Source organism: Myodes glareolus, chromosome 7, assembly GCF_982192425.1.
Source record: "Myodes glareolus chromosome 7, mMyoGla1.1, whole genome shotgun sequence".
Taxonomy (NCBI): domain Eukaryota; kingdom Metazoa; phylum Chordata; class Mammalia; order Rodentia; family Cricetidae; genus Myodes; species Myodes glareolus.
In genome coordinates this window covers 102,550,771-102,575,854 of record NC_142032.1, presented here as the reverse complement: position 1 = coordinate 102,575,854, position 25,084 = coordinate 102,550,771, and the positions used below count along the sequence as shown (strand labels likewise).

At 42.3% G+C, this 25,084-nt stretch overlaps 2 protein-coding genes across 7 annotated transcripts in view; one reads left to right on the top strand and one right to left on the bottom strand.

Annotated features, from left to right (window-relative positions):
• Lrrc51 (leucine rich repeat containing 51) overlaps positions 1-9,894 on the bottom strand; it is a 19,771-nt gene extending 9,877 nt beyond the window's left edge. For 2 of the 6 annotated variants that reach the window (XM_048429658.3, XM_048429654.3), the window contains exon 1: positions 9,710-9,889. The gene's annotated coding sequence lies outside the window, so the exon portion shown is untranslated. Of the gene's footprint in view, positions 1-9,695 lie in introns of all 6 variants that reach the window. The other 4 variants (XM_048429660.3, XM_048429655.3, XM_048429659.3 and 1 more) reach the window with 4 other exon arrangements.
• Positions 9,895-9,947: 53 nt separating this feature from the next.
• Numa1 (nuclear mitotic apparatus protein 1) overlaps positions 9,948-25,084 on the top strand; it is a 73,616-nt gene continuing 58,479 nt past the window's right edge. The window contains 1 exon segment of the mRNA XM_048429631.3: positions 9,948-10,123. The gene's annotated coding sequence lies outside the window, so the exon portion shown is untranslated.

The following is a 25,084-nucleotide window of genomic DNA, read 5'->3' as shown; positions in this document are numbered from 1 at the left end:
CAAGCCTAATTTTTGAGGTACATAATTTCAAGATTTTAGGAGCTATATGGGACTATGAGGAGGTTCAGAAGGTTGCTACACAAGCCTGGCAACCTTAATTTGATCCCTGGAACATATAATAGAGAATCAACACTATAAAATTGTTTTCTGAATTCCATATACTTTTCACATATATAAATAGATAATTTTAGGAGCTATAATTTCAGTAAAATGAAGTGGGTGAAGTTAGTCCTAATATTTAACTTAGCATATCCAAAATATTTAACATGTAATCAATATTAGGAATTACTGAGCTATTTTAGAGCCCATCTCAAGATGATCTAGGTACCTGTTGGGGCAGGTGCTTAATTGTCACTATGACTAGTGGTCTCCAAACTGACAATGCTGATACAGAAAATAAAAATGGAAGACAAAAGCCAGGTGTGGTGACACATGCTTTTAGTTACAGCATCTGAAAGGTAGAAGCAGGCTGATCCCCAAAGCTTGAGGCCATCCTGGTCTACAGAGCAAGTTTTAGGCCTGCTAGGACTACACAGAGAAATCCTGTTTCTAAAAACAAAAAATAAACAACCAAAAACTAGGTTAAAAGACAAAATGTATCAGTGACCCCAGGATTTAGTTATTAACATTCCTGGCAGACAAAGAAAGCCTTGGGATATGTAGTACTCATCACAGGAACCAAAGGAAAAATTACTCTGTGTGCAGAGACAATGGAATTAACGAGTACTATTCAAATCAGTTTTGTTAGAAGCCAAACCCAGGAGGCCTATCTGTAGTCGTAGCACCTGGGACTCTAAGGCAGAAAGGTTGTGGTTTTGAGGCCAGCTTGAGCAACACAGTCTCAAAAACAAACAGCAAATAAAACTACAGCAACAACAACAAAATAAAGGACATTGTTGAGAATGCAGACAGCTGGGAAAGCTAGGTGGCTGACGAACACTGGAGGCTGAGGCAGGAGGATCATAAAGTCAGGGTCTGCCTGCATTATGAAATCCTATCTCAACAGCAAGAAAACCCATGAAGGACCTGATTGCAGTTTAGGCTTAATGAATGCAATGCAAGTAAATTCCTTTTGTGTAATTTAATATATGCAAGGACAGGCTTTATCAGTTTTGAAGGAATCAGATCCTGAACCAAGTGTGGTGGTCACACCTCTAGTCTTAGCACTCCGGAGGCAGAGGCAGGGGAGCTATGTTTGAGGCCAGCCTGGTATACAAAGACAGTTCCAGGACAGCCAGGGCTGTTACAAAGAAAACCCCTGTCTTGAAAAAACAAAAAGGAAAAAGAGAAAAAAGAAAAAAGGAGTATCTTGCTTTAAAAATTAGCAGTCTCTTGGGCAAAGTGGCACACACCTGTAACTCAACATTTAGGAAGTGGAGGCAAGGTCTTCAGGAGTCGATGTCATCCCCAGCAACGTAGTAAATTTGAGGACAGACTGGGCTCATGAGACTCTTCAACAGCAAAAGTAGGAGTCTTAACTGATCTTTTGGGATATGTCAGCCTGAGTCACACAGCATCTGAATTCTGTTAAATGTTTGACTGTCCCCATGGACACAGGTTGTTCATTAGGAAGACCGGAATCGTAGATACTAAGTCTACAGGAAGGATGTGGTAACTTGATGGAGACACAGAACTGGAGTTGAAGGCTGAGACTAGTGGCCTCCAAATAGCCATGAAAGCATGCTAATGGTGTGGAAGACCTGGAGTGGGTTACCAACTGTGCAGTAGGAAAGGTTCTAGGCCAGCATAGTGGCATGTTCTTTGAATCCCAGCACTTTTTTTTTTAATACCACCACTCTTAATCCCAGAAGGTAGAGGCAGGAGGATATGTATGAGTTTGAGGCCAGCCTAGTCTACATATCAATCTCTAGGACTAGATAGAAAGACCCTGACCCTACCTCAAAAAGCAAAATAACTAAAGAAGATGATGTTGAGCTTGATTTGGGAGTTACTATTTTCATTATTGGAGACACCATCCTGGGAAGAGAAAGCCAAGGAGGACTGGGGGGAGAAAAAACTGACAAAAGTCAGTGACCAAGAAGGAAGATCTGAGTTGGGCACTAGTGGTCTCCTTCCCACTTGGGAGGATCTAAAGTTCAAGACCCGCCTGGGCTACATAGTGAGATCCTTTCTCAGAAATCAAAGTGTCTGTGATGGCTGACACCTGTAATCCTAGTACTTGGGAGATAGAAGCATAAAGATCAGGGTTCAGTCAGTCTCAGCTGCAGACCAAGTTTGAAGCTATCATTGGCTTACACAAAACTGTATCTCAAAAAAAAGGAGGAGGAAGAGGAAGAAGAGGAAGAAGAGGAAGAGGAGGAGGAAGAAGAAGAGGAGGAGGAAGAAGAGGAGGAGGAGAAGGAGGAAGAAGAGGAGGAGGAGAAGGAGGAAGAAGAGGAGGGGGGAGGGGAGAAGGAGAAGAAGAAGACCAGGAGCTAACAATGACAGAGATAAAGACTCCCCTGGGCAGCAGCAAAGTCAAGCTTGAAAGAACACATGGACGACATGGTAGAGGTCCTCACTGCCCTGACTGGTAGGTGTTTTCTTAGCCAAGATCAGTTTAGGCAGTTTTCTTTTGGCTTAGGAAAATCTATAGACAGTCAACAACTCATTATTCTCTCCTTTTCCCTATGGTGTTAGGGATAGAAAGTACATTTATTGCACATACTTGACAAGCTCTTACTGAGCCATGCCTGCAGCCCTCAGTCATCTTTTCTAGAACTACAGGGATTTAGCGTAGGCAGAAGCCCAACCTACGGTAGTACCTACATTTTACATTATATATTTAATTAAAAATTACATGTATGGCTGTTTTGCCTGCATGTATGTTTGTGCTCCAGTTATGTGTCTGGTGCTTTATGGAGGCCAGAGGTCAGATCCCCTGGGACTAGAGTTATAGATTGCTGTCAGCCATGGTGTAGGTACTGGGAATTGAACCTAGATCCTTTGGAAGAGCAGCCAGTGCTTTCAACTGCTGAGATATCTTTCCAATCTCTCTTTTTTCTTTTTTAAAAATGTTTTCTTTATTATTTATTACGTGTACAGTGTTCTGCCTGCATGTACACTTGCAGGCCAGAAGAGGGCACCAGATCCCATTAACAGTTAGTTGTGAGCCACCATGTGGTTGCTGGAAATTGAACTCAGGACCTTTGGAAGAGCAGTCAGTGCTCTTAACCCCTGAGACATCTCTCCAGCCCCCTTGGTTTTCAACACAAGATTTCTCTACGTGTACTTCAGCCGTCCTGGAACTCACTCTGTAGACCAGGCTGGCCTCAAGCTCACAGAGATCCTCCTGCCTCTGCCTCCTGTGCTAGGATTAAAGGTATGTGCCGCCACTACCACCCGACATGAACATGTATTTTAAAATATCAAAGAAAAATTTTTTTTACTGTTCTTTGGTGGCTAGAACTTTAGAGCAGAGATGATCTTTTTTTTTCTTTTTCTTTTCTTTCTTTTTTTTTTTTTTTTTTGCAGCGATGATCTTGTGTAACACCAGCTTCCAGTGAATTTTCCAGAAGGTAAGACTGGAAGTGGTGCTCTAAGATGATGACTCTGCTTGTCAGTGCTGGTGCTGTGGCTATAAGTGTTCTTTCTTGTGTGTTTATAAGCATGGGTGCGCATGCCTATACAGACATGCATATGTGAGTGGAGGCCCAGGACAATCTTGGATGTCCTTTCTTAGTTGCTACCCATTTTTTTGAGATGGGGTCTCTTAATGGCCTAGAGCTTGCCAGGCAGGCTGAGCTGAGTAGCCGGAGCGCCCAGGAATCTGCTTGCCTCTGACTCCCCAGTGCTGAGAGTCTACATGAGCTCGAGTCCTTAGGCTTGCAGGGCAAGCACTTCACCAACCAAACCATCTCCTCAGGCCCTAAAGTATCTTTTAAATTTTAAAATATAGTTTTGGATTTATTTTATGTGTATGAGTGTTTTGTCTGTATGTAAGTGCACTATAAATGCACCTGGTGTCTGGTGCCTGGGAGGTCAGGAGATTGCCAGATGCTCGGCAACTGGAGTTTAAGACGGATGTGAGCTATCACATGGGTGCTGAAAATTGAGCCTGGGCCTGTAGAAGAGCAGATGGTACTCAGTGCTTTAACTGCTGAGCCATCTCTTCAGCCTTCTTATATACAGTTTTTAAAAAATTATGTCTGACAGGCAGTGATAGCACATGCCTTTAATCCCTGAGTTTGAGGTCAGCCTGATCTACAAAGTGAACTCTAGGACACCCAGAGATGTTACATAGAGAAACCCTGTCTTGAAAAGAATATATAAATATACATGTATAAATATTTAATATTATATAATTTTGTATGCACACACACACACACACACACACACACGCAGGTTCTCATATAGCCCTAGCTGGCCTGGAACCCACTATGTAGCTAAGGATGACTTGAATTCCTGATCCCCTCTGCCTCTGCTTCCTAAGTGCTAAATACAGGCATATGCCACCATACCTGGCTTTGTAGAAATCTTTTGTTTCCAGAAAAAACAGATCATTTAAGTTTATTTTTATCAATTTAGGTATTAAAGCTGGCAAGAATCGATTCCTACTCGTGGTCTGTCCTATATCTATCTCATTTGCACTATAACTTAATTCCACCCCTCTGATGCTGAGCTCAGCTTTTGACTCAGCCAGTGAGATACTGATAAAATGAAAACAGCCAGGTGGTGGTGGCGCACGCCTTTAATCCCAGCACTCAGGAGGCAGAGGCAGTGGATCTCTGTGAGTTCGAGGCCAGCCTGGTCTACAGAGTTAGTTTCAGGACAGCTCCAAAGCTACAGAGAAAAAAAAGAAAAAGAAAAGAAAACAACAACAACAACAACAAAAACCCCAGAAGATTTAATGTTTTGTTTTGGGCACTGGGCACAAACTCAAGAGTCTTTTATATGCTAGGCAAGAAGTGCTCTAGCATTGAGCACATACATTTCCAGCCTAGCAAATAGAAACTTTATAGAAGACTTGCTGTCCTGCTGTCTGCCAATGCCATGAGAACTGGCTGGAGCACTAGAGGATGTGAGACAGGAGCCGCTGACCTCAGCTGGGGCCAGACAGACAAGCCTGCAGTCAGCTAACTCCCAAATATCAGGATTGGAAGGGTCACCTAACCCATAGACTGCACGCAGATGTATGAACTCAGGCAAGGTAAGAACAATCCAGGTAACTCAGAGTCATCAAAGAAAGAATAAATGCTTGTTTTAAGCCACTGTGATTTTGGATGGTTTGATACATAGCAATAGCTAACTGACCCATTCCCCAGCTGCACTTTGGACAAAACTTTATCATCATGTTTTCTTACTTGTGAAATGAAGACAAACCCTACCTGCAGAGCTATGGTACAGCCTAACACAGATGCTCAATAGCGGGAAGAAGCTGTACTGTCAGTACTGTACTGTGTGCTACTGGAACTGAGTTAGACCTTTAGTCCTCCATACTAATTTCTTTATTACTTATTTAATTTCCATTTTCTCCCTGTAAACTTGAGGACAGGGACAGGAAGTTAGACTTCTGTTTTGATAAATACTCTACACTGAACTTGACAAAGACTAGGTACTGGTTTGATGGATAAATGGAGTAATTAAGGAATAAATGACTGAAATGTGTCACAAAGAAGGCCTGCCTTCTAGCCCAGATGGTACCTGCTGCTCTCTGGAGTCAGCCACTCTGTTTTTGTTTTCTTTTTTTCTCTTTTCCTCTTTTTTTTTTTTTGTTTTTGTTTTTGTTGTTTTCGAGACAGGGTTTCTCTGTAGCTTTGGAGCCTGTCCTGGAACTAGCTCTTGTTAACCAGGTTGGCCTTGAACTCACAGAGATCTGACTGCCTCTGTCTCCTGAGTTCTGGGATTAAAGGTGTGCACCACCACTGCATGACTATACATGGTATTTTTAACTTTATTTAACCAATTCCAGGTTCACAAAAAAATTCCAGTTTGGAGAATTACTAAGAATTTTAATCCATTTTTTGCTAGCCAGTTCCTGCCCTTTCTCTAGCATGTTGTGACATAAATTGTGGGAGGCTTGGAGCAGTATCAGGTGAGGAGAGCTGATGGGAGACTGACAGCCTAGTTTAAAGAGGGTTTCTGTGTCTGGGCTGCATGTGGAGGGGGAAAAAAACAAAGGATGCCATAAAAATTGGCTATGCAGCCAATGTGTTCTGGAAGATTATACATTTCCAAGTGCCAAAGGAAAGCCCAAGGATAATCTGACTCCTGCCTGCCGACTCCCATCTCATCCTCACCATATTCTGCAATCTGGCCAAATCCAATAGCTCACAGTAAGGCCCCTGTACGCCCATGAGCCTCTCTGATTGAAAGCTTCCCTTTCCAGAGTGATCTGCTTGGAATGTAATTTCTTTCAACATTCTCTTTGTTACTTTTGCTTCAGGAATCAACTCCAGCTTGAACTTTTCTGAGGAAAATTTCCTTATCTCCAAATCTGGATGTGGAGCCTCCCTGCTCGGCTCTCGCCCTCCTCTATACTGACTGCCATGGCAGCCCCCAGAGCGCTCGCTCGCTCGCTCTCATTATCTGCTTACTGTCTGTCTGACCACAGACTCCAGCAGGGCAGGCAACATGTTCTTCTCATGGCTGGATGTCCTTGTATACTCACTACCTGACTGCTACGACTAGATAAATGACAGAGAAGGACAGGAGGCATTGTAACTGAGGGACCTAACCTGGTTATTTCTCAAGTGATTGGGAGACCTCTGAAGGATAAGTACAGGCAAAAAACATGTCTCTTTTTTTTGGAGGAAAAGACGAGCATTCCAGGGGCTTGGGATATAGCTGAGAGACAAAAAGTACTTAGTATGTATTAGGTGCTGGGTTGACTTTCACAACCTACTTCCTACAAGAAAAAAAAAAGACATGCATTACAGTTGTGGGCAAAGGCCACGATGACATGTTCTAGTGTGTGCTCAGAAATTTGGAAGACCTTAAAGTGATATAAACTAGAATGGAAAAAAGGAGAATGTATGGTTAGCTAGTGTACAGGCTAGAGAGGGGGGCAGAAGCCACCCTGAGATGCTCCTTTATTCTAACAGCAGGAAGCTAAGAAGAGTGAACAATATCAGATTTTCGTTTAAAAATTATGTCCATTCCCAGTTTGCTTCCTTGCCGTTCCAGTCAGGCCTGCCTCCCTGGAGGGAGCTCGCCTTCTAGTTAGAGGCTACATGACCACTTGCAGGCATGGTGGACCTGTGCCCATGGGGCAGCGTGCTCCAAGGATGGCCCTGAAATCCAAGTCCCAGTGGCCAGAGGTAGGACACTGGGGGTGAACCCCGAGCTCCAGTTTTGTTAAGTAATTGGGGCACAGTCTTCTCTTTCTTTGATGCTCTCCTGCCTCAAGCTACCTTCTCTAATGTGTATGCTGCCACCACTTACCAGGGTGATTGGAATTGGTTGACCGTCATAATTTATATTCAAAACTTGATGGACTTTTAAGATACATTTTTTCCAATAAAAGAATTAAGCAAAAAAAATTATTTTTGTTGAAGTATGCAAAGTATCTAGAAGGGAATGCAGGAAGGGTAGGATGGTAGGTAGGGCTGAATAAACATTATTTACACTTAGGAGGCAGAGGCGGGATGATCACAAATTTGAGGACAACCTGGATGGCAAAGGAAGACCAAGTCTTTAAAAGAAAAACCAATAGTGGGGCTGGAGAGAGAGCTCCGCAAAGACCATGTGCTGCTCCTGGAGAGAGCCTGACTTTGGTTCCCAGCATCACACTGGTATCACCAGAGCCAGGGGACCAGATGCTCTTCTCTGACTTCTCAGGACACGGTTTATCTGTGTAACAGTCCTGGCTGTCCTGGAACTCGCTTTGTAGACCAGGTTGGCCTCAAACTCACTTGAGATCCACTTGCCTCTGCCTCCCAGGTGCTGAGATCAAAGGTGTGTGCTACCACTGCCCAACTCAGAGGGCTCTTGTACACATGTGGTATACACACATTTTATTATTTTACGTGTGCCACATAAATAATAATAAAGTTACTACTTATGTGGCACACATAAAATAATAATAAATCTTTTAGCTGGGTGGTGGTGGTGCTGTCTTTAATCCCAGCACTCAGGAGACACAGGCAGGCATTTGTTATCTCTATGAGTTTGAGGCCAGCCTGATCTACAAAGTAAGGTCCAGTATAGCCAAGGCTACACAAGAGAAACACTTTCTCAAAAAACAAAACAAAACACGCCCCCCCATTAAAAAAAAGACATTTAGTTAGATGTGGTGATGTACACCTTTAATCCCAGTATTTAGGGAGGGAGTTGCAGAGGGAATTACATGAGTTTGTCTCAAAAAAACCAAAACAACAACAAAAACCATTTAGAGGCATAAGGGATGATTTGGAGGGGAGGGAATGAGGGAAACTAGATTTTATCAAAACATATTGTATCCATGTATAAAATTCTCAAACAATAGAAAAAAGGCATTTAGGTATTAAGTGGACCATATTATAAATGGAAGTGTTAGTAAGGATAACACTTGGCGGATGTGACTATTGTGGGATTACTGGATGAATCCCAGGTTTGGAAGAGAGGCTGCAGTGCATCGAGAAACAATGAATTTGACATGTGTCATATCTATCCTGAAAGATGGTAGGGCCACAAGTGGTTCTCCAGATGTGGCATTTAAAGATGAAGGCTTGGCTGGGGACGTGCAGGTGGCAATAAAGGTGTGGGTGTGTTGAGGTGGGGAAACAGAAGAGCAAGCCCAGGGCCAGTGAATCGTGACAGCTTCGGACCTCAGGTGTCCTGGCAGCTGTTTCCTGCTTAATTTAAACGCATTTGATTCCCATTGCCTTCAGTCTCTAGTTTCCTTTCTTCATTAATAATTTCAAGGATGGATCTGAAACTCATTCATGTTGAAGTGTAAATAACTCAAGATGGTCATACAGGTTCTTTTTCCCTCAGGCAGTTTAACATAATCCTTGGGACAAGTACAAGCTGTTGTAGATGCAGCCAGGCCAAGCTACACATAGATAGTTTGGCCTTACAGAAGTGGAAATCTACTTCTAGCTTTGAAATTGGTGTGTTGTGTGGTCTTGGGCAAGTCACTTATCTCTGGGTTTCAGTTTTTCAATTTTTGGAATGGCGATAAATATCCCTGACACATAGAGTTGTTTTAATGAAAAAAGAAAGTGTAAAAGAACGTGAGAAGTTACTAAATCTGACATGAGGAATGTAGAAGAAATGAAGATGTAAACTGTAGCTTTGAGAGGCTCACCAGGCAGGAATGTAAGAGGAAAGGGCTAATTTACAGACAACACTCATATGCACGTGGATGGGAGAAACCTGCTTATTTCTGTGACATTTTCTACATTTCCAGAATTAAGGGCCATGAATTACTCAGATGTGTCATGTTAAACAAATCCTGGTTTGTTTCCTAGAGGTTTTCTAGAGGAAAACCAACACCATGCCCGAGGGAGTTTCTGATTTCCCTGTGTCTGGGACTTGAGGTCCTAGCACTAATACTAGGGAAGCGCCATGCTTGTATAGAGGAGCCAAAATATGTATGGGTATGATATCCCCAGTTTATCTCAAGGATTGTGTTCACCGTGAACAGAGATGAGTGTTTGGGGAGAATCTCAGGTCCCCGATTGGAAATGTTCTTACTCCTTTTGTGGAATTCTTTCCCTTTAAGAGATCTCTAGAGTCCTAGAAAGGTTTTCCTGTTTTCCCGCCCAACTCACCCGCAGTTTCTTACCCTCCGGTCTCAGCGTCCCACTGCCTGAGGGTTATTCAGCGCAACTCCATGGTAACTATCTTCGTCACCACGCCCCAGATAGCGCAGTGAACGTGTTCGTAGTGCCTTCTGGGACTTGTAGTTCAGTCGGGGCAGGACGCCGAAGCCGCGGGGATTGCTAGGATTTGTAGTTCTTGTCAAGGCGAGACCGGGATCCGGAAGTAGTATTACTGCTTCTTCCTTTACTGTGGCCCTCGCTCTTTCTTTTCCCGGGTTCTCCAGGGTGCCCGGCTAACAGCAGCCGACCCGGGCCAATGAGAGGGCGGCGAGAGGGGGCGGGACCATAGTTTAAACTAATTGTGTCTTCACCGTGCGGGATATATCGCGAGGCGAAGTGGCGTCCGGTGTGCGAGTGGCGGAGCAGCGCGCGGCCAGGTAACCGGCGCGGGTCCTTGGCTGACGTCAGGGGATGGCCAGGCCTTGAGGGGTTGCTGACCACTCCAGTGCAGGAGGAAGGCCTTCATAACCGAAGGTGAAAGGGAAACCAGGTTTGTGGGAACCGGGAATGTTCAAGGTGGTGGATCTGTTTGGGGTCTTGTCAGTGGGATTATGACTGAGGACACGGTAACGGGGATTGTGGAATACTCAAAGTGTTGTACCGAAGGTCCCGTGACGCCAGCTGCTCGCTTGTTATTAATGATAGCAGCAGTGGCACCCCTTACCTTCCGCAATGTTTCTGCCGTTGTGTTGCGCGGTATAGGATCTGATTTTTATTTTTCTAACAACCTTGTTCATGTTTTAGAGGTGAGAACTCTCAGATTTATGTTTACCTTGGCAAGGGTGCGAGTTTTGCTATACTTGGGATTTTTGAGGATTGAACATAAATAATGTGAAGGGATAGTGTTGGGATGCCCTTTGTATGGAAACAATGATTTTACCTGCCTTATCTACTTCTTGGTTTAATGTGAGGGCAATCAGATATGTTGTTTCTGCAAGCACCTTCGAGAAAACAAATTTAAGATCTTTTTATTGTTTTGTTTTTCGAGACAGGGTTTCTCTGTTTAGCCCTGGCTGCCCTGGAATGTGCTCTGTAGACCAGGGTGTAATGTTGGGGCATCCATTTTCACCCTGCAGGCCCAGACTATCCAACAGACTTTTCTGTAAAGCAGGCGATCTTTGAAGGACTGACGTACCCTGTCTTGGCAAAGTTTGGCAGTCTCTTCTTTTGTGTTCTGCTGGTCCAGTTTGGACAGCATACTGTCAGCAGTGGAGGCAAGGGCAGTCCCTCAACAAAGAAAGCAAACTCTTTTTTTTTTTAAGATTTATTTAATTATTATGTATACAACATTCTGCCTCCATGTATGCCTGCACACCAGGAGGGCACCAGATCTTATTGTAGATGGTTGTGAGCCACCATGTGGTTGCTGGGAATTGAACTCAGGACCTCTGGAAGAGCAACCAGTGCTCTTAACCACTGAGCCATCTCCTCAGCCCAGAAAGCAAACTCTTTATGTTCCTCAATGCCCATCAGCATTTTTTTTTTTTTTTGGAAGTAAATCGGTGTTACCAGTAGTGGATGTGTATCACCATCATGAAAAACTTTATGTTATTAAAACATTTTAAATTCCATATCTGTAAGTCTTTGGAATGTTTGAAGATCACTTATCTAAAATATTTCTCTGTGTGGCCTTGAAAATATCTTGACTATATGATTGTTAAAGATGACTATTAACCTATATTTCATTATTATCCTAATTATTATCCTAATAGCTTTTAAGGACTAAAATTTTACATTACTTTTTTTTTTTTTTTTTTTTTGAGGCAGGGTTTCTCTGTAGCTTTGGATCCTGTCCTGGAACTAGCTCTTGTACACCAGGCTGGCCTTGAACTTGCAGAGATCCACCTGCCTCTGCCTCCTGAGTGCTGGGTATGCCACCACCGCCCAACTTACATTACCTTTTAAAATGAGTTGCATAGGTATAATGCCTTAAGCAAAAATAGAGACATATATACAGTAGAACAAAAATAGCCTTAAATTTGTATCTGTATACAAAAATCTATACCAATGTAACATATATGAGACTAGTGGTTGTTTAAAAGTAGAATCAACAATCTATCCTTTTATCCCATCATGTTTATCCCACTTTTTTAAAAAAGATTTTTGTTTATTTATTTATTATGTATACAGTATTCTCAGTATTCTGCCTGCAGGCCAGAAGAGGGCACCAGATCTCATTACAGATGGTTGTGAGCCACCATGTGGTTGCTGGGAATTGAACTTAGGACCTTTGAAAGAGCAGCCAGTGCTCTTTACCACTGAGCCATCTCTCCAGCCCTCATATCCCCACTTTTTATCTTCAGAAAGAAATCCCTGAATCTAATCTTTATTCAGTTTTTTTTTTTTTGACTATGATCACTAACAATTTGTAGCCAATCCCCCTAAACAGTGTCAAACATCCATAACTCACCGAATGACCAAAAACTATCCATCCCATCACTTGGGAATATGGGTGTTGTATTCTGTAGACTGCTTCTTGTTGTCTGGGGGCATTGGAATCTTTGGGGAAACTCAAATTAGGTTGAAGCCTGATAGAATAGTTTGTGAAGTTGGACCATCTCAGCCAGCATCCTTTAAGCTGTTCTGGATGCAGAGGTCTGAGGACACTGCAACAGAGGCACTCTGAGTGGCTGGATCACTTTGGCCACCAATTTTCTTTCTTTGTTTCTTTTTTTTTTCTTTTCTTTTTTTTTGTTATAAACTGATTGTCCCATTAGCTCAGGCTTCTTATTAACTCTTATAACATGGCTTGGTACCTTTTTCAGCCAGGCAGTCAAATCTTGCTTCCACTGCAGCTGGGTAAAGGACTCCCACCAGGACTTCCTTCTTCCCAGAATTCTCTTGGCCACCAATTTTCATTGGTATGTGGTCCCCTTGCTTTGAAAACACATAAACTTTCAAAGATAAATATACATATCTGCATTAACACAAATATGGACTGTATGCTGTACACAAGCCAGCCTAAGATGTTTTTTTGTTTCATATTTGAGCAGGTAAAATATATATGTCACCTGTCTTGTAGTTTTTCTAGGTTTATTTCTTTATGTCAGAATTTTCAGGAGGTCTCCCCTGATCAAATCTGATCTCTTAGCAATCTTGAATGAATCCATTCATTCAAGCCTTTCATTTCTGTGAAAATAAAAATATAATCTCTTTCCCAATGCAACATATTTTTTGACTTCCATTTTGAAGCTATGACATTTAAAAATATATAGGTTGGTTTAGTTTAGGAGTTTCCAGATCCAATCTCTCTCAGCAGCTGTTGTTTGCTCATCAGCAATCAAACATTTAAAATCAATACAGCACCATACAGGATCCAGAGTTCCTGAGTATTTACCATCTTTATGTGGCTTTTCCTTTTTGTATTATTTTATTTTCTCTTTAAAGGCTTTACCTTATTATTTGTATGTAGATGAAAGTTTTTGTCTCACCTGGTTTCACAGCCATTCAGTCCCAAATAAACACAAAAAGGCTTATATTAATTATAAACTATTTGGCCTATTAGCTCAGGCTTATTATTAACTAGCTCTTACCACTTAATCCATAATTCTTGTCTGTGTTCACCTTTTCTCAGTAAGGCATTTTCATCTTGCTTCCTCTGTATCTGGCTGGTGACTGCATCTCTGCCAGTTCTCTTCCCAGAATTCTCCCCACCTATACATCTTTCCTGACTACTGGCCAATCAGAGGTCACCCCACCTATACATCTCTCCTGACTACTGGCCAATCAGTGTTTTATTAAGCCAATGTGAGTGACAAATCTTTATAGTGCATTATCCCACAGCATTTATAAACTATTTTTTCTTTTTCTTTTTGAGACTGTGTTTCTCTATAGCTTTGGAGCCTGTCCTGGAACTAACTCTTGTAGCCAAGGCTGGCCTCAAACTCACAGAGATCCACCTGCCTCTGCCTCCCAAGTGCTGGGATTAAAGGCGTGCGCCAGCTCAGCCCGGCCAAACTATTTTTTCTATGATCGACTATCCCATTTTTTTTAAACCTACACACATTTTTTTAAACACACTGTAACCTGTAGAAGTTTCTTCCATCTGAATCTACTTTACTGTGTATCTGTAACCTTTCCTGTCTGCATGAGCAAAACCTTCAACTGCCAGGCAGCTTAGCTCCTGGTGCACTGGCGGCTCAAGCCTGCAGGCAGTGGCCGGGAGAGGCCTCTCTCTACTGTGACCTGCATGAGGAACTGTGGGACTAGAAAGCTTTGTTTGTCTCTGTTTTTGTGTTTGGAATCTTTTAAAAAGCTTTTTCAGGTCTTATGTGGAAAAATGTGCCTTCATGTTGTAGTGAGTCTTTCTCTGTCCCGCCAGCCAGCTCCCAAATTATGACACGGAGACTATTATTAATTATGAAAGCTTGACCAATAGCTTAGGCTTGTTTCTAACTAGTTCTTATTACTTAAATTAACTTGTTTCTGTTAATGTACTTTCTGACTCATGGCCTTATTACCTCATCTCCCTAGTGCCCATCCTGCTTGCTCTGGGTCTCTGGCATCTCCACCTTTCTTCTTCCAGTGTCTTTTGTGCCTGGAAATCCTGCCTAGAGTGATTGGCTGTTGTTCAGCTTTTTATTAAACCAGTCAAAGAGTGACATATCTTCATAGTGTACAAAAAGATTACTTCACAACACTTTAGTGCCTCTCTTGATTCACAAATATTATTTGTTTATTATTTATTTATTTATTTATTTATTTTGAGACAGAGTTTCTCTATGTAGCTCTGGCTGTCCTAGGACTTGCTCTGTAGACCAGGTTGACCTCAAACTCAGAGATCCACCTTCTTCTACCTCCCAAGTGCTGGAATTAAAATTAAAAGTGTGTGGCACCACTGCCTAGCTCTTTGTTTATTTTCTGTTACTTAATGCATTGTATAGTTTAGGGTCTCATGTGTAAGCTTTCCTCAGGCTCACGTAGGTGAGTTTGGCTTGGACCTCCTGATCCTCCTGCTTGTTGAGTGCTGCCGTGCCTGGTTCCTCTCCAAAGCGTATATTTATTTTGGACGGTCTTCCTGCCCTCTTTAGCTTATTTATTCTTTCACAATATCTATCTGTATCTTTTTGTTTTACCTTTGGGTAGTTTCCTTACATCTATTTTCTAGTATTATATTAATTTATTCTCTAGTTGAGTCTGATTTGCTTTTTGAGTTCTTATTTTAAATTCATCCTTCCTTCCTTTCTTTTTTTTTTTTTGTTTTGAGACAGTACTCACAGACTAAACCACACCTGGCTCTAATTCTTATTTTTAAGTAATCCACTTATTTATTTATTTTATGTGCATTGGTGTTTTGTCTGCATTCATGTCTGTGTGAGGGTGTCACATTCCTTGGAACTGGAATAACAGACAGTTGTGAACTGCCATGTGGATGCTGGGAAGTGAACTTGGGTCCTGCCAGTGCTTTTTAATTTTTTTAGAAGCATTTTGTTTTGTTTTGTCTTGTTTGTTTTTTAAAATCTGCCAATTGTATATTGTTTTTGTCTCATGTTTTCAATTCATTTTATACCTGTAATTTATTTTTATTTTTAGTTATTTTAGTTTTCTGTGTAGCCCTGGCTGTCCTGGAACTTGCCCTATAGACCAACTGGCCTTAAACTCGGAGTTCCACCTGCTTCTACCTCCAGAGTGTTGAAACTAAAGGTGTGGGCCATCATACCTGACTGTGTCTTTAATTTTTTAAAAGTCATTTATTCGATGTTTATTAATGCTTGCATTTAAATCTGCGCACCAGAAGAGTGCAGTGACCATGTAGGGACTAATTTGTGAACCGCCATGTAGGTGCTAGGAATTGACCTTGTGTCCTTTGGAAGGGCAGACAGTACTCTTCTTAAGAGCTGAGCCATCTCACTAGCCTCTATCTGGAATAATCTTTTAAAAATTTATTTATTTAATGTACAGAGATGTTTAGCTTGCATGTGTGTCTGTATCCCCTGGAACTGGAGTTACAGACAGTTGTGAACTGCCATGTGGGTACTGGGAATTGAACCCAGGTCCTTTGGAAGATCAACCACTGCTCTTAACTGCTAAGCCATCTCTCCAGCCCTGTCTATAATAATTTTTAAGTCTCCCTTCCGCCTTGGCTTTTCCCCTTACCCCTTCTGTCTTCTGTTTCTCTCTCTTTCCTTCTCTCTCCCCTATTAAATAAATTCTATACCCACCCCCAAAAGTTAACATATTGTCTTTATCATTTAGTTATTGGATCTTTTTAAGGATATTATCCTGATGCTTCATAACTGACTCATGATAGCTTACTCAAGTCTTCTATAATTTTTTGGTTGTCATATTTAAGGTATCATCTATTGATACCTTAAAGAAAGATTTGTTTTTACTATTTATGTGTAGATGTGTGTCTGTGGAAATGTATGGCATGTGTGTGTGGTGCCTGCAGAGGCCAAAAGAAGGTTGTATCTGCTGGAGCTACCAAATGTGGGTGCTGGGAACGGAGCACTGTCTAATGGAAGAGCAGTGTCTGTTCCCAATTCCTGACCCATTGCCTACCCCCCCCACTTTTTTTTTTTTTAAGTGAAAGAAGCAGTTTTACTCTTTGGTCCAAGTTTTCTTTGAGCTGGAAATCTTACTGCTTCAGCTTCCCAAGTACCAGGATTACAAAGTATATAGTTTATAGCCATTTTATATGTGGCCTGATTTGGGTTAGTTCTTCCTGGAGCTTGTTTGTTTGCTTATTTATTTTCATGTTACTAGGAGCTGAACCCAGGCATGTGAGGCAGGTACTCTATCACTGAATTATAACCCAGTCTTCTAAAATGTATTGTGATTGTGTTTACTATGTGTGTGTGCTGTGATGTATGGAAGTTAGGGGACAACTGTAGGCAGAGTTTCTCTGTGTCCCAAAGCTGCTCCTAAATAACCACAGAAAGACTTGCACAGCTTAGGCTTGTCTTTAGCTAGCTGTTAAAACTTAATACATCTCTATTTATCTCTGTGCTGCCCAAGGCTCGTTTACCTCATCTGTGTACTTTTCACGTTGCTTGCTCTGCATCTCGTTGTGTCTCCTCAGACTTCTCCTCCTTCCCAGGTTTTCTCTGAAAACCCTGTAGCCCAGGCTGACCTTGAACTCACAGAGGTCTTCTGGTCTCTGGCTCCCACAGTGCTGGTACTGGCTTTAAAGGCATGTGCCCCCACTTCCCAGTTTAACCTTTTTTTTTTTTTTTTTTTTTTTTAAGCTAGGCAGTGGGAATGGAGAAGGGCAAGGCCTGCCAGAGACGAGTTTACCGTGCTCGAGCTGCTAGGGTCCCTTCACTCTCACCTTTTGTTTTATTTTGGGTTGTTGGGTAAGTGGGCATTAGTCTCTGTGGCTGCTTCCTGCTGACATTGGGGTGTTGTTAATAGGCAACCCAAGGAAGCTGAGTTTTTGGTCAAGGCCGGGAAGAGCAGGCTGTTTCAATTGTTCCATAGAGAAATGTAGTCTGTGAGGCTGACCTGGATGTAGATTCCAAGCAAACAGCTGAGGCTAGTGCTGGAGTTGCCTCTAGTTGATTTGAAATCTTTTGAGACAAATAGACTGTGGACAAAGGTAAAGTTAAGGAGTTTAGAAATTTGGTTTTTGTTTTTTGAGACAGGGTTTCTTTCTGTGTAGCACTTCTTGTGGTCCTGGAACTTACGTTGTAGACCAGGCTGGCTTAGAACTCAGAGATCCACCAGTCTTTGCCTCCCGAGTGCTGGGACTAAATTGTGTGCCACCATTGCCTGGCCTAGAGAAAACATTTTTTTCTTTTATCTTGGATGTACATTTGTTGTGGGAATTCCTTCATCCAATAGCTTTTGGGGTATCAGCCCTTAGGGCGTGGTCTGAGGCGCTATTTGTGGACTGACAAGCAGAGAGATGTAGTGTGCTCGCTGTCTCAGGAGGTTGGAGCAGAAACAGGCTTGTGCTGTTGTTCACGTCTCCTGGGTGACTTCCACCTGGTCCGATGTTCTGTGAGTCCGTGCTTCCCTTTGTGTCCTCATAATAAAGGCCGTTTGTAACGCTTGCAGTGCCTTTCACATTATACATTTAAGACTTTTAGGTTCATGGTCCTGGTAATAGCGAAGAGGATTCCTAAGACCAGGGAAAGGGAGAAAGAACCATGGAAAAGGGAAGAGATCTCTCCCTTAGGAATGGGCAGTGTGTGGGAAAACTTAGGCTGTTGGTTGACAGGAATACTTGTCTGGAGTCAGTTTGAGAGTTCTTGAGAGGAGCCAGGAAAATTTAGATTGGCTATAGAAGGTTAATTGGGGAATAACTTACCTGAAAGTAGGGTCTGGTTATGGTGGGGAGGATATAATTTGAGAAGCTTTTTGTTATGTTAGAATAGTCTTTCCTGGGGTGTTCAGATGGGTTTTGAAATTGAGATATTTTAGGAACATAGATGATTGCAAGACTCTTGGCAAACTGTGAGAGGGACGATTTGTAGCAGGTTTTTTGGGTTGCTGTGGAAAGGTTGAGAGAACTTGGCGTTGGTTTTCAAAGGGAGACTTAGATTGTCAGGGGGATAGTCAGTAGTGGCAGTAGGGAGTTGGCAGCAAGAGGGGGTGAGACTAATGGAGGACTAATGGAGTTGCAAAGAAAGCAATGGGAGGCATTAATGGAAGCTTCAGTGAAGTTGAGAAAGTTTGTTGGGTGACCTTGGCCCAAGTGAGTAGCCATGAGAATGTGTGTTGGAGAGGAGATGGCTTGGGTGTAGTTATGTCTTGTAACTGTGAGGGTAGGGTTTGTCTAGAATGTTTGAGGTCTGAGGACATCTGGATGGTTAATGATTTTAGGGGAGTTAGTTGGCAGTCATTTGGACAGAACTAGGAGTGTGAGAAAAGAGCTGAGATTTGTGGGGAGCAGGTGATGGTGAGAGAACAGGACTAGGTGGGGTGAGCACTGATAATAGAGGGTCAGTCAAAGTGGCCATCTGACAGGAAGGTGTGCATCCGTCTGCAAAGTGTAGGCAGAAGCAGCTGGAGGATCCTCTTGTGTATGAGAGTGATGGAATAGGAGGTTTGTGAGAGTTTTGGACAGGAGTGTAGAGGAGCTAAGGAATGTTGTTGGTGTAAAGGAATAATAATGGAGGAATTGAGGGGAGGATAGGTGAGTGATTTTTTTTCCCCCCTGAGATAGGGTTTCCCTGTGTAGTTCTGGCTGTTTTGGAATTCACTCCATAGAACAGGCTGGCCTCGAACTCATAGAGATCGGCATGCCTCTGCCTCCTGAGTGCTGGGATTAAAGGTGTGCGCCACCACTGCCTGGCTATGAGTGATGAATTTTTTGATTAAAGAAGTTTGGAGGGATAGAATCCGAGGTAGTGGAAGAGATTTAGTAGTGGAGGGAGATAGTGGTGGGAATAGATTGAGATTGTGAGGGACAAGATGGATTGTGAGAGGGAACCCCAGAGTTTGTTAGATTCACAGATGAGCAGAGAGGCTGGAGCAATAGCACATACATCCACAGGGAGGCCAACCACGGGTAGTGGTGTCTAGAGTTTTGGAGAGGTAGGAGACAGGGGCAAAGTGTAGCCACCAACCAGCTCCCAAATAAAGACATGGAGACTTATTAATTAAGGAATTAATTAAGTATACAATATTCTCTCTGTCTGTTTGTATGTCTGCAGGCCAGAAGAGGGCACTAGACTTCATTACAAATGGTTGTGAGCCACCATGTGGTTGCCTGGAATTGAACTCAGGACATTTGGAAGAGCAGGCAATGCTCTTAACCACTGAGCCATCTCTCCAGCCCCCGAGACTTATTAATTATAAATGTTTGGCCTTGGCTTAGGCTTGTTCCACTAGCTCTTTGAACTTATTTTAACCTGTTTCTCTTCATCTATGTTTTGTCTACAGGCTTTTATTCTGTATGTCCTACTTTCCTGCTTCCTCTGTGTCTGTCTGGTGTCCCTCTGGAGTCTCTTTTTCTTTCTTCTTTTTTTTTTTTTTCCTGAGCCTGAACTCCTCCTACCCGAATCCTGCCTATACCTTCTCCCTCACAATTGGCCATTTAGCTTATTATTAGACCAATCAGGTGCCTTAGGCAGGCATGGTAAAACAGCAACTCATCTGTAGTTTTATTTTAGTTTCTTGCTCTTTGGGGGCACACTATCCATCTCCGAAATAAACACATGGAGACTTAGTCTTACTTGGGAATACCTGTTCTTAGTTTGGCTTGTTTCTAGTCAGCTTCTCTAACTTAAATTTTCATTAACTGTGTTTTGCCTCTGGGTTTTACCTTTCTTTGTTCTATATATCTTTTTTTCCATTTTACTCCATGGCTGACTGTGTGGCTGGCCCCTGGCATCCTCTTCTCTTGAGCCTATGTTTCTCCTCCTATTTTCTCTGCCTAACAGTTATGCCTGTTTCCCTCTCCTGCCTAGCTTTTGACCGTTCAGCTCTTTATTAGATGTTTTAGGCAGACCAAGTAACACAGCTTTGCAGAGTTAAACAAATAATAATAAATAAATTAATTAATAAATTAATAATAATAAATAATTAAACAAATAAATAAATGCAAAATAAAAAAGTGCAACATATTTTTGCATCATTAAACAAGTATTCCACAACATAAACAAATGTAACATAAATTAATATTCCACGAAATACATCTTTAACAAATGTAACACATCTTTACATAGTAAAATAAATATTTTGCAATGTAAACAAATGCAACACATCTTTGCATAGTTAAACAAATACTCAGCAACAGAAGGTGTGTCAGATCCCTGGAACTTGTTAGAGATAATTGTGAGCCATAGTGTAGGTGCTGGGAATCAAGTCTGGGTTCCCTCTCTCCAGCCCTCCATCATAAATTTCTGACACTACTAGATTGCTAAATTGTGAACTCATTAAAGCAACTTTTAATTTCTTTTGTAGATCTGGGGTTTCCTTTTCTTTCTTTCTTGGCTTGCTTTCTTGCTTTTGCAGTAGAACCTAGGATCTCTTACATGCTTGACAAGTGCTCTGCACTGAACTGAAGTCCCTCTCTCCTGCCTGCCCCATGGGGCCACCCCCCCGTCACCCCCCACCCCCGTACTCTTTGAGACAAGGTTTCTCTAGCTCTGGCTATCTTGGAGCTCGCTATGTAGACAGGATAGACAGGGCTAGCCTTGAACTCACAGAGATGTGCCTGCTTCTGTCTTCCTAGTGCTGAGACTGCAGGTGTGTGCTCTAACACCTGGTTCCTTTCTTTTGAGCTCAGTGAATCTATGTGTCAGTTTGGTTTCAATCAACAAAACAGAAACTACATGCCAGTTATTTTAAGAGTGAACTCAATAAAGGAAATAGTTTTGAGTCTTTGTTGAATGAAGGACTTAACAAGCCAAAAGAATCTTAGGGATAGTCGTTTTGGTTTATTAATTGTATGAAGTGACTTCCTCATACAGAATTGAGAACAGAGGAAAGTTATCAGACTCAAGAAGTCTGGAGGGATATAAGATCTGATGCCCTCTTCTGCTGTGGAGACATACATACAGGCAGAACACTGTATACATAATAAATAAATATTTTTTTAAAAAAAGAAACACTAAGCCACACTAAGGAAGATGTTCCTTTTATACTCTTCTTGCTTCCCATTTTTCCTTTAGCCCCTGCTTGATAGAGTAGGAGCTAGCTGGTGCAAGTAGGCCAGTGTTCCAACCCCAGCGCTGGAAAGCTGAGCCCAAGCTGGGTGGTGTTGCACACCTTTAATCCCAGCACTTGGGAGGCAGTGTGGAACTCTGTGAGTTCAGGGCCAGCCTGCTCTACAGAGCAAGTTTTAGGACAGAGGCACACTTAGAAACCCTGTCTTGAAAACTGAAAAATAAAAAAGAAAAACAGAAAGCAGAGCCCAATAGGGAGTCATGGAACTGAGAGATGGTAATGGATGACACAGTCCAGGAGGTGTTTACTGTATTTCTGAACATTTCAATCATAATTTAATGGTGGGTTTTCAGGTTGTTTGACTCATTATATCAACTGTAGTAGCAATAGCTAACATTTTTCCCCAGCATATCATGTGAAAGGGGCACTATTCTAAGTACTTTTTATGAACTACTTCCCAAAGATATATGAGGTAAATTCTATTATTATTACTATTTCCTTTTATCAGGAATGAAACTGAGGCACGGATAAATTAGATCATCTGTTCAAAGACATACACTGTGTAAATAATAGAGCTGGTGTCTAATCTCACCATTCTGAGTTTGTTTCCATTTTTAAAGAATTTTTTAAATGTGTGTGTATCTGTCTGAGTGTGTGTATGTGCACCATGGGGGCCAGAAAAGGTTGCTGGACCCTCTGGACGTAGACGTTTTTCTTTTCTTTTCTTTTCTTTTCTTTTCTTTTCTTTTCTTTTCTTTTCTTTTCTTTTCTTTTCTTTTTTTCGAGACAGAGTTTCTCTGTAGCTTTGGAGCCTGCCTTGGAACTAGCTCTTGTAGACCAGGCTGGCCTCGAACTCACAGAGATCCTCCTACTTCTATCTCCCGAGTGCTGAGATTGAAGGCGTTCCCCACCATCACCCAGCTAGTCTTTGTGTTTAACATTGCATGTTTTTTAATTTTTTACTTCTTTGCACACATGTTTGTGTACCACGTTTACACAGTGCATATGGAGGCCCAAGTGGACATTGGATCCCCTGGAACCGTAGTTCAGGCAGTTGTTAGCTGCAGTGTGGGTTCTGGGAATTAAACCAGGATCCTCTGGAAGAACCACTAGTGCTCTTAACTGCTGAACCATCTCTCAGCTATTCTTTTTAATTGTTAGTTTGTTGTTGTTTGTTTGTCTTTACTCTGTAGCCTTGACTGGCCTGGAACTTGCAACATAGCTAGGTTGACCTCAACTCACAGAGGTCCTTCTGCCTCTGCCTAAGAGTACTGAGATCAAAGGCGTGTGACACCATTCACCTCTTTCACTGTTGTTAGACCAGCATGTGTCTTCATTCTGAGTTGTCATTATGTATCGCCTGTGTGTAGTATCCTTGGCCAGAAAAGGACATGAAAATTTCTGCAGAATTGAAGTTACAGATATTTGTGAGCTGCCATGAGGGTACTGAAAACTGCTGGGTCCTTTGGGAAGAGCAGCCAGTGCTCTAAACTGCTGAGCCATCTCTCCAGCCCCTCATCTTGACTTTTTTTTAAAAAGATTTATTTATTTATTATGTATACAGTGTTCTGCCTGCATATATATTTCTGCAGGCCAGAAGAGGGCACCAGATCTCATTAGACATCATGTAGTTGCTGGGAATTGAACTCAGGACCTCTGGAAGAGCTAATGTCTTAACCTCTGAACCATCTCTTTACAGCCCCTTCATTCTGATTCTTTAGTAAAATGCTAAGCATGGTGGGTTTGAGAAGCAAGCTCTCTTGTACAAAGTGCTATAGTTCTTGACCTGATTAATGGAGGTTTTCAGGGAATATTTCTTTACCTTTCTGTCTGATAAACTGGGGTAGTTGCTACTTGGAAAGGGCTTGGGTGCTGTTGATTGGGAGGAAAGAACCAAGATTATGGATTGGCTATTAAGTGGTCAGTCACTATAATAAGGGACCACTTGGCAGAAGGAGAACGATCTAATGGTTTTAGAAGGAAGGGGGGCATTAGTGTAAGCATGCTCCTGGGTTCAGGCTTCTGTTGGCAGCTGTGTTATGTTGCCTTTTCTTCCTGCCCTATTAAGGGCCAGTTTCTTTGAAGTCAGTGCAGGAAATGCCAGTGACTCAGCCTTGCAGATTCCTTCTGCTTATTGCAGCTGCGGACTGGTTTGTCTGGTAAGGAGTAAGAATGCATATATTCCAGCACACTTACCTGACACCTTGGATCTTCCTATGTCTTGCCAGAGATATTTTTTAGGTTGTTTTGGTGCCTTGAGGCAAGGTGGCTGCACCTATGCCTGTAATCCTAGCACTTGGGAGGCTAAAGCAGGAGGGAGGATTGTGAGTTTGTGGCCAACCTGGATTATACAGCAATAATACAGACTAGACTGCAGGCTGCATGGTGAGGCACCATCTAGAAAGCAAAGCAGAACAAAGGATTCAATTTAGAGCTTAGTATGATGGTGCACATCTTTTAATCCCAGCATTTAGGAGGCAGAGGTAGGTTCATCTCTGAGTTTGAGGCCAGCCTGGTCTAACTACATAGCAAGACAAGAACCTATCTTAAAAAACAGTTACTCCAAAGCTACAGAGAAACCCTGTCTCAAAAACAAACAACCCCCCCCCCGAAAAAAAATTGAACTTAGAGGAATTATATTTGTTAAGGAAGGTGAATCTAAAACATAGAGAAACAAACTATAATTTTGCAAAGCAGTGTATAATGTAGACTTGATTGTGTTGTCAGTCTGTAAACCCTGTAGGGATGGTGAGAGTCCCTTCAGTAGCCCTTGTAACTAGGGGAAACTTTGACAGGAAGATGGGGTTTGAAAGAGAGTCAGAATTGGAGGCACGTGGATTATGGTTACTTAAATAAACTGTGATTTGGGCTCCTCACCACACTATTTAGGTTTTATATCACGAAATATAAATAATGGTTCTGTGGTGTTTGTACTTTTCTACCACAGAACCTAGTAGTATGTAGAACTTTTGCTTAGGCTTCATATAGGTCTAAACACTGTTGCTAGCGTTGTACCAGCTGTTTGATCTTGGGAAGTTTCCTCACTTGCAAGACAGAAAAGACAACTAAAAATTATTTAAAAGTTTATTGTAATGTTCACAGTAAAATATTGTATGAATAGTCAAATGTCTTTTGGAGGGGCAGTGCTCCCTCATTTTGTCATATGGCTAACAGGAACATCATTCCTGTGACTTGCCTTACTTATGTCTGAAGGTTTGTTTGTGCCTCTTGGCCCTCTGAAGGCAGGAGACAGACAGGGTTGTGATGGACAGAGCAGTGAGAAGAGTGGCTGGCAGAGCTCCAGTCTAGAGTAGTGGGAAGGGCGAGGAAGTGCTAGAAGCCATGCAGTTGGCTTGGAAACGCCACCCAAAGAGTTTAGATCTGATGCTTGAGAAAAATATTGCAAGGGTTTTGAGCCAGAGAGAAATGTTTAAAAAGGAGATTGGTGTAGAGTCTCGTGAGGGACTTTTCCTGGTTTAGACACTTTAATCCTCACAGGGTAGGGCATCCTAAATGCTGACCCAGTGAGGGTGTGGTTTGGCATTCTTTCTATAGGAGGCCTATATTTCTGCCCAGTGACTCTTCCTGCTCTGTCATTGACTCATCCCAATGGTCTGGTCCTCATTGCTTCTCTTCTGATTGCTCTATGATCCACAGAGCTCCAGGGCTGCCTAGGAGATGGGAGCCGTAGCTGCCTGACAGTGGGTGGGATATGGGAATGAACAGCATTCTCATCCCTTTGCCTCCCGTCCCTGAGTAGAGCAAGTTCAAGTTCAGACTGC